This window comes from Jatropha curcas, chromosome 1 (genome assembly GCF_041381405.1).
Source record: "Jatropha curcas cultivar XTBG-Jc1 chromosome 1, XTBG_Jcur_1.0, whole genome shotgun sequence".
Lineage (NCBI taxonomy): Eukaryota > Viridiplantae > Streptophyta > Magnoliopsida > Malpighiales > Euphorbiaceae > Jatropha > Jatropha curcas.
The window spans coordinates 22347949-22356951 of NC_143151.1; the positions used below are offsets into that span (position 1 = coordinate 22347949).

Genomic DNA, 9003 nt, shown 5'->3' on the forward strand with positions numbered 1-9003 from the left:
ACATCAATTATATTAGAAAAAACATAAAATGGTTCCATAACCCATAAGTCCATGGATGGTTTAATTACATACTGAAATCCTTTTCAAACCTTAGATACATAATAGAAATTCATACAATCATAATTTACATGTATCTGCTCAAATATACATAGATGTTCTGTTAATGTTTAATACATCATACATATTCCAAAAGAAGTCAAATATATAATAGCTACATCAGTAGCATACTATCTACATCAAACAAAAACGATCTTCTCCTAGTTCTTTTTCCTTGCCTTTTCCTGCGATAGCACAAAAGCAACTATCGCTAAGCATTTTGCTTAGTGGTGTACTATTATAAAATAAACACAAATTTATCAAATCAAATTCTTTATGTGAAATAATGAATCATAAGTCATAAACCCACCATGTTAAAGGAAATAAGAAAACAAAACAATACCATTTAAATCATAAATTCATAATGTAGTCTTTACAGCTTTTATAGAATCAATTCCGAGGGCCATCAGTGTCTAATGTGCACATCTAGACCTGCTATCTACAACCTCAATCTGTGATATGATTTCAACAGAAGAGGGAGCAATCTACAACCTCAACATGGAGGGAGAATTTCATATCAATCATATATCATCTAGCGATGATATCCATATTCAATCGATCGTAATATCAACTTCAACAAATGAAGTGATATTCGGGGTAATAACCATGTCTATATCAGCTGTAAGACTTTTAAACCATTCCATTCATGTAATAATATTAAAATCACTGTGGGCAACATTTCATTTCGCAAACACTACTAAAATCATTCAGTCATGGCCACCCCTCATACTACAGTTATCAATTGGCCAACATCCTCCTCTTTCAAGGTATAAGAATCATAAATTTCATTTACATATGTCATTAGGTCGTATGCTTTCAAAATAAGCTTTGTTCTTTAAAAACATATGAAAGCATTAATACTTTTTCTAGTTATGATTCATAAAGTAAATCCAATGAAAATATTTTGCAAAATCAAAATCATTTTGTTTAAATAAAAGTAGGAAAGGCATAGTACACTAACCTGAGCTAGAAGGCTCCCCTAGCCTTTTTCCTCTATCAACCACCCTCTCCTCAACTCCCTTTCTCTCAAAAGCTGTAGCATGAGATTAATACTCATATTAACTTCATACTACACAATATACACACATGCATTTCTGTAGGAATGCAAATTAAGCATTAGAATGTTGTGTCATGCTTTTTCTTTCCTTTTTACTATGCTTGTCCAAGTGTCATATGACCTTAGTTTAAGCATGAAACACTTCATATCCAACACTTAACCACATCCTAGAAACCTACTACTAACAATTAAAACAATAGAAGTCAATGGCATGCTAAATTCATTCAATGTTTATGAAATGCAGAATTTCAGCATATGAGCAGCTTGCATTCCGTTGGCTATATCTTAATTTCCTCATATCCATTTGACCTGAAATTTTTACAGCATGTTCCCAACATCTTAGAGTACTTCCCTGTAAAATTTCATAATTTTTAAAGCTCATTTGCATTTTCAAATGACATAATTATAGAATCTGAATTCCAGTTTTTCTCATGCTGAGCAGCCTGCATTGATTTAATTATAACTCCATTTCCTTTTATCCAATGGCCTTTCCCTTTTAACACGACCTACCCAACATCTCAGCCTATCTCCATATAAAATTTCATGAATTTTGAAGTTCATTTGCTTAGTCAAACAGGTCAATTACAGAAGCTGAAGTTCAGACAGCCCAACTGTAACAGGTCCAGCAATGATATGTTTGCTTAAGCATTCTCAACTCAATTCCAGCACAAATTCATGCAATTCAACTCTTCTATTACTTACATAACATCATAATATAAGATATATCAGAATCCCTAGGTCATGGCATATCAAATACAAACTCAAAATCATCCATCTTGGTGAATTATGCAAATTAGACTTTGAATTCATGCATAACTAGTTTCACTCATCTTAAATCACCTTAAACTCAAGTCTAATCACTTCATCTTCACCAAATCAGAATGAACAAGCAAGCACCTCACTTCAAAGTTCATGGAATTCAAAAATTAATCCATAGAAAAGAAGGAGGAAGTGAAGATAACTAACCTTTTCTTAAGAATTACTTGAAAATTCCTTGATTTTCACCTCCTTTTTGCTTGATTTGTAATCAAAACTCTTCTCCTCTCTTCTTGACCAACGTGGGCTGTAAAAATGGGTGGAAAATGGCATGGTTATCTCCACCTCTTCATAATAATATATACTAAACATTATTAAAAATTCCTTCCATGTCCTTTAAATGAAAATTGCACTATAATCCTCCCTTTTGTTTTCCCTTCATCCTTTGGCACTCTAATCTTTTTAATCACTTCACTTTAGTCTTAGTAAGTATCAACCAAGTGTATTTAATATTCTAAACCCCACTTAAGAAAGGTCATACTGAACTTACCGTTTTTCGGGCTTTTCGGGTAAAATCGTGCTTTACCAAGAAGTTATTCCTCTTTAACTCATTTTTGATTTCCTTTAATCAATTTAATTGATTTGTAATCACATTAATTACTATTTAATTAATGTTCACATCCTCAATATATAGTGTTTCCCATTATTCTAAGTTTTCCTTTCATTCGGATAATCGAATTCATCGAAAAAGCTAGAATAGCAGGAACTATAAAGTTGAGGATATTACAGTGCAGTAGAAGCTGCGAATAAGGAGATTAAAAGAATCCTGTCGAAAATGTGTGAAAGGTACAGAAGCTAGGCTGAAAAACTTCCTTTCGCACTCTGAGGGCATCGCACTACATTCAAATCAATAAATGGAGCCTCTCCTTTCGAACTTGTATATGGAATGGAGGCAGTGTTACCGATAGAGCTCGAAAAGAAGTCTCTCAGGATTTTTGTAGAAGCTAGTCTGACCGAGGAAGAATGGGTCAAGAAGAGGTATGAAGATTTGGCGCTCTTAGATGGAAGAAAACTGAATGCTCGATTCCAGGATCAGATGAGAAAAAGGAGGATTGCTCGTTTCTACAATAAACGGGTACATCCAAGGGCTTTAAAGAACGGAGATTTGGTATTGATCAGGTTATTGGATCACGAAGCCTAGAATCATCCTGCTGGGAAGTTTAAACCCAACTGGCATGGACCGTTCAGAGTTCACAAGTTATTAGCAAAAGGCACCGCTGAATTAGTTACCATGGAAGGGAAGCCTGTCAACCGAGTTGTCAATCAGGACCAAATGAAAAGATTCTACGCCTGAAATGATGATTTCGATTTTAAAAAAAATCAGCTAAGTTGAAAACCCGAAAGGGCAGCTTAGGCAAGGATTAAGCTCGCTAGGTTGAAAACCCGAAAGGGCGGCCTAGGCAAAAGTTAGAGCATATAAAAATCATAATAAAAGATAAAAGTTTTGGGATCGACGCGTGGTGCTTAGTTTAAATGCAGAATCCATGCCATGCGTTCTTGACAAATTTGTGATTGGTTGCTCAACGCCATCAACTCGACTTGAAGGGGAATAGGAATTCGAATAGTTAGAGCAAATGACCATTGTATTAGGATAAACTCTCTTTACTTCCGTATAATGTTGAAAAGAAGTAAGATTAATAAAGGATTTGAATTTCAAAATTTTTCTTTTGTTCCGGGTTATGGTCAAAGAATACAAGACCCTTCCTCTCTGCTTATTTGAACAAAGATCGACTCATTTGGTTTAAAATATTCTGGCTGTTGGTCCTGCCTAAACAATGAACTCTTTTAAGACATTGATCAGAAGGACGAACACCATTGTCTCAGTGATTTCCCTAGAAAGATCAATATAAAACCATGAATAAACCTTAGTACTCATATAGGTTCATGCATACATAAAGAAGTTACACTTGTTATTTTTGTTTGATTTGTGCAGGTAATAAAATAAGTAAGTATTGTTGTCTCCAAGCGTAAGCTTTTGTTTTTGCATAATAATCTCTTTCTTATGAGCTTTCATTTATTAACCCAAGGGCAGGAGGCCCAAATAACTAACACAGCAAACGATTTCGAAAGAAAAGATTTATTGTCTTTTGTTGATTCATGTGTGCAGAAAGCCGAAACTAGTAAAGATAGAGTCATCGGGATCATTAATTAAAAGGAAAGCAGATACATTAAACAAAAGCTCATGGCCCGAGTACGAAAGAAAAGCAATAAACAACAATTTATTCTAGTGGGGGCCTATCAGTAGAGGCCAATCTTCACAGAGCATGACATCATTATGGGGTAAAGAACCAGTTGACATATGCGGGTGTCACGGTGTCCTGCATCGTTCCTTCATCTAAATACATGGTGTTTCGATTTTGCCAACGGTCAGCCAAATTGGTCAACAGATGCGGTGTTATCAGACCACTTTCAAAATTATGGATTCTGGGAACACGCTGTATCATCCCATACTGACGGTTGATCCTATCTGGGAAATAGGTCATGGAACGGTCTAGACTGGCATACAACACATAATTGAGGTTCATACTTTCGGTCGTGACCAGTCTAATCCTCCACCAAGGACAAGTCCACCGAATTGTAGGGTTATCCTCAAAATCGAAGCTTCTCCGAGACCGAGATTGGAAGCTGGCCGGTCCATAGGTTGGAATTAAGCGAGCTGGAACCGGAGGAATCAGGCTTAACTTGTCTAGAGCCCAGGCTTGCAGCAACATTGGACAACCGCGATGATGAACATTGAAGTTGGTAATGTGAAGGGCAATATCCCTGACCCAACACATCATCTCTCCCACGATCATCATGAAGACAGTGTGATGATACATTTGCATGTCACAAACAATGGTCAGAAGCCGGAAATCTCCAATTCCAGGTTGGCGATTCTTCATGGCATACACATTCAATAGCAAGAAGCAGCAAGCTCAAATCCAAGAAGGATCTAGATTCATGGACACAACCCTACTCAGGAAAGGCTCCAAAGGAAGGCCTTGATCCACGTTTATGCCATCAGGAAGGTAAACAGGACACAAGGCCGCAATCTCAGCTAGATCATACCTAGGACCTGGGGGTAAAGCCGGAGTTTCGTCTTGTTCAGGATGACGACCCATCACGGCATATATCTCCTCGTAGGTCAGAGTTACTTCGGAGTCTTCAAACCGGAAAACCATGGTGTTAGGATTGAAACGAGTAACAAGCCAAGACAAGAAGCCATGGTCGGGTTTTAAGTCTTTGAAATATTTCAGCCAAATGAGCTGGTCCATAGGAGGAACTTGCGATAGGTTGTCAGGAATGGATTGAACAAAGGATGAGACTTGGTTTCTGAAGGCCATGGAAAAGGATTATCCAAGAAACTGATGTGCTTTGAATGTTGGATGTGAAAGAGATATGAAGGGAAACCTCTATTTATAGAAGGGTAAAGGGACCGACGAACGGAGCATCGTCATTATTCGACTCGATGTCCATTGTCAATGGTAGTTGGAAAGATAGTCATGAATGGACTGCTCGGGTTGGTGAGCACTTAAACCCGCATTAATCAATAAGAAGGACGGTTTGTACAATCAGAAGGTTGAATTTTTATGACCACATTAACCGCCCTGTCAGGTAAGTACTACGATCCACTTCTGTTTAGAAATTAATTTTTGTCACATTTCATTTTAAGTTCATTATTTTATTCTTTATTTATTCCATTTCATTCATTCATTTATAATGAGTCAGTTTATTAACTATTAACAAGGTGGACCATTTTTGTGAATAAACGGGACACCGCTATTTTGTGTTTTTGTTGTGTTTGTATTTTGTTTTTGCAGGAATAGTGTTTCACAATTGCAACACATAAACACATATGATAAAGTAATAAAAGCAAAATGTTGCGAAAATATAAATGCTACCATAGAAAAATATTGCATAATTGTACAACCACTCAAAAAGAAAACTAAACTACTAAATGTCCAAAAAATGTGTGTTCCAAAATTGGTGAGACACGGGACAGGGCTACTGCCGCCTACGGCTCGGACCAGCAGCTGCCTGAGGGGGTGGAGACGGTGGAGTGTCATCGGAAGAGCCGTCATCATCCTCATCTGAAGAGTCTAGAGGGATCCCCTCTACCTCCAACCTCGTCCGAAGCCGGTCTACCTCCGCCTGGAGTCGACTCACAGTGCTAGACTGGCGAGACTGATGTCTCTGCAGCCTACCGATCTCCAGATCCTAAAAAACAAAGATGTGTAAGGAAAGATAAACAAATAATAAGGAAAAAGGACAAGACACAAGAAAGCTATACTTACCCGCTCATGCACATCGAAGTATAGCCGACCGATGTAGGATCGGGCAAACCCGAACCGCTAACACAACTCCTGATACCTCTGGGCCGGCACCTGCAAACAATAAAAATTCATTAAAAGGCTATTCAGGTAAAGTGCTCTTAGCTTTGTAAATTCAGTTTATAACTCACATGTGTAGTGTACTCAGGGTCCAGCTGCACCGGGGGAGGAGCCTGCCGAAGATCAGCAGGAATGATGATGCCCGATCCCAAGCCTAGACTAGGATCCAGCACCACCTCCATACTCGGTGGGAACAGGAGGTCACCCAGTACTGCACCAGCCAGTCCAGTCGGAGCAACCGCAGCACCCGCCTCAGCCGCTGCCTCTGCCCTGTAGTGAGCCGCGGTCTTGTGCATCTTCCACTCCTGCATCGAGTTACAGAGGAAGTAATGGTATCAGTGGTCTGAAACAGTGAACATAATAATGAAAGTAAATAAGACTGAAGATCAGAAAAGTCACCTGGGCGTACTCGAGAATCTCAGGAAGCCGCGCCTGCATCCGAGAGGAGAAGTAAGTAGGGAAATCGCCAGTGGGTAAAAAATCGTTCGCTGAGAAGCCCCTGTACTCCACCTCCAGATCCTCCCGGGTCAAGCCCTCTAGGAGACACATGTGACGAGGAGGGGCATGAGGCACCCTCCGCTGTGCTGGAGCCACTGGAGTGTCGTAAACCCTCTCTCCGAGGAAGTACCGATCAGCCCAGTACCCCCGCATCAGCAGCCGCGATCGGGTGTGCAACTCAGCCACCTCCCAACCTAGGTAGGTCCTCCAAGCCTCGCAATCCCATGGAGTCAGGAACAGCTGCAAAAGAATAAGAAATCAGTGATTGTTGTGCATTAAAAAAAAAAAAAAGAAGAAAAAGAAGGAAGAAAGCTAAGCTAAGGGTTTAGAGATTTCTTTTTACTCACATCGGACAGCTCCCAGTCGTTAAGGAAGCTCCTCCAGTACTCGGGATCCTCGCCACTGGCATAAGTATGATGACAATGGGCCAGATAACGAGGGATCCTCCTAGACTCGGCAGGAGAGTCACCGCTCGGACCCCCTGGGTAGATACGATACTCGTATGACCATACCTGCAATAGAGATTACAGTGATATCAGTTGGTTGAACAGTCAGAATGGCAAAGAAGAAGATGAATAGTGAAAGAATGTTACCTCTAGAGGCCGGATAAACAGCCAGTTTGACTCACCGCTACCACGGGTCCAGACATCCAGACCGTGATAGAGATGAGCCAAAGCTAGAGTGGCCCAGTTGAAGGACCCGACCTGGCTCAAATCCCTCAGACATGCTAGCACCGCCGGGTCTCCCTTATTCTGGGAGGTGCATAGCAGCTAGGATGATATGATATAGAAAAGGAAGGACTGAGCAGCCTGGTCCCTCTCCTCCTGAGTGTATGCAAGAGCAGCAAGTCGGGCCTCCACCGGCAACTCACTCCAAGCAGCCAGCCTGGTCCTGATCCTCTCGGCCTAGAACCGGAAGACTACCTTATAAGACACACATCCCTACGCGGTGTACCTAGTCTGTGTGGTCACACCGAGCAGAGAGCGGACCAGCTGAGCTCCGAGTGTAGCCGTCTGGTACCGAGCATCCAGCGGGGGAATCGGACCAGTGAAGCGGAGACCGGTGATGGCAGCGTAGTCCATGGGCGTGAGGGTCATCTCGCCGAACCCGAACACGAAGGTGTGCGTGCAGTCATTCCACCGCTCCATCAATGCGTATCGCATAGCGGGTGGAAAACGGGGCTGTGTGCGGCGTAATCCTGCGGCATAATCCCCGAAGCCTACAGCGACAACCCGAGCTCGCATGGGCAGGTCCAGTAAATCCCAGAAGGTGGAAGCGTCAGTGGCTGATCCACCCGAGCGGGCCTTGCCCAGATCAACTTGCGTAAGAAAATATTCAATTTCAATAAACATTATACTAACAAATTATTCATTTTCTTCTATGGCAGGAAAAATAAAAATCCAAATCATGATTTGAACCGTAGCTGCGTCATGCAACTACACAGCCGCGTCACGCGTCTACACAGTTGCGTCACGCAACTTGGCCCAAGTTGCGCACATTGAAGCACAGCTGCGTCGCGCACCTCAGCACCCGCGCCACGCCACTCCACAGCTGTGTCACTCAACTGTTCGAAGTTTGGCACCCTAAGAACAGATGCGCCACGCCACTCTACAGCTGCGTCATGCATCTCGACAGTTGTGTCACGCAACTGCTCAAGGTTTTACCTCGTTGACGAACAGTCGCATCACGCAACTATTCTTCCAAAGAACAGCTGCGTGACGCAACTGTCGAAGGTACGCAGTACTTTGATTTATGCCTAATTTCACTATGTTTGTGTTATTTTCATGCAATTTTCAAGGTAAAATCAAGTCGCGTAGAGATACCAACAAGCAAGCATCAACGAATCGAGTTCTAACACAATGAAGAGGGATAAAACCTACGTTCAAGGCAAGCTAGGGTTCTCTAGCGCCTCGAACAGTTGTGTCACACAACTGTTCACACAAAAACAGCTGCGTCACGCAACTGTTCACACAGGAACAGCCGCGCCACGCAACTCCTACCTGCGTGACGCGACTGTTGACGCACGCACAGACTACAAAAATCAGCTCTACAGCTACAGTTATGGATCAAAAGCAGTAAAATTGAAGAAAATTTTTACTTACCTCAGTCTGAAAGTCGCGCATCCGGCTCGTCTCATATCTAACTGGGAACTTAGTACCCGGCAAT

General features: G+C 41.6%; 1 long non-coding RNA gene across 1 annotated transcript; it reads right to left on the bottom strand.

Moving 5' to 3' along the window:
* Positions 1–230: 230 nt before the first annotated feature.
* Positions 231–2208, bottom strand: LOC149499155 (uncharacterized). The gene is made up of 3 exons (XR_016319648.1): positions 2120–2208; positions 1058–1129; positions 231–281 (listed from the first exon to the last, which is right to left on the bottom strand). It is a non-coding gene; the product is annotated as an uncharacterized LOC149499155 (long non-coding RNA).
* Positions 2209–9003: the final 6795 nt, after the last annotated feature.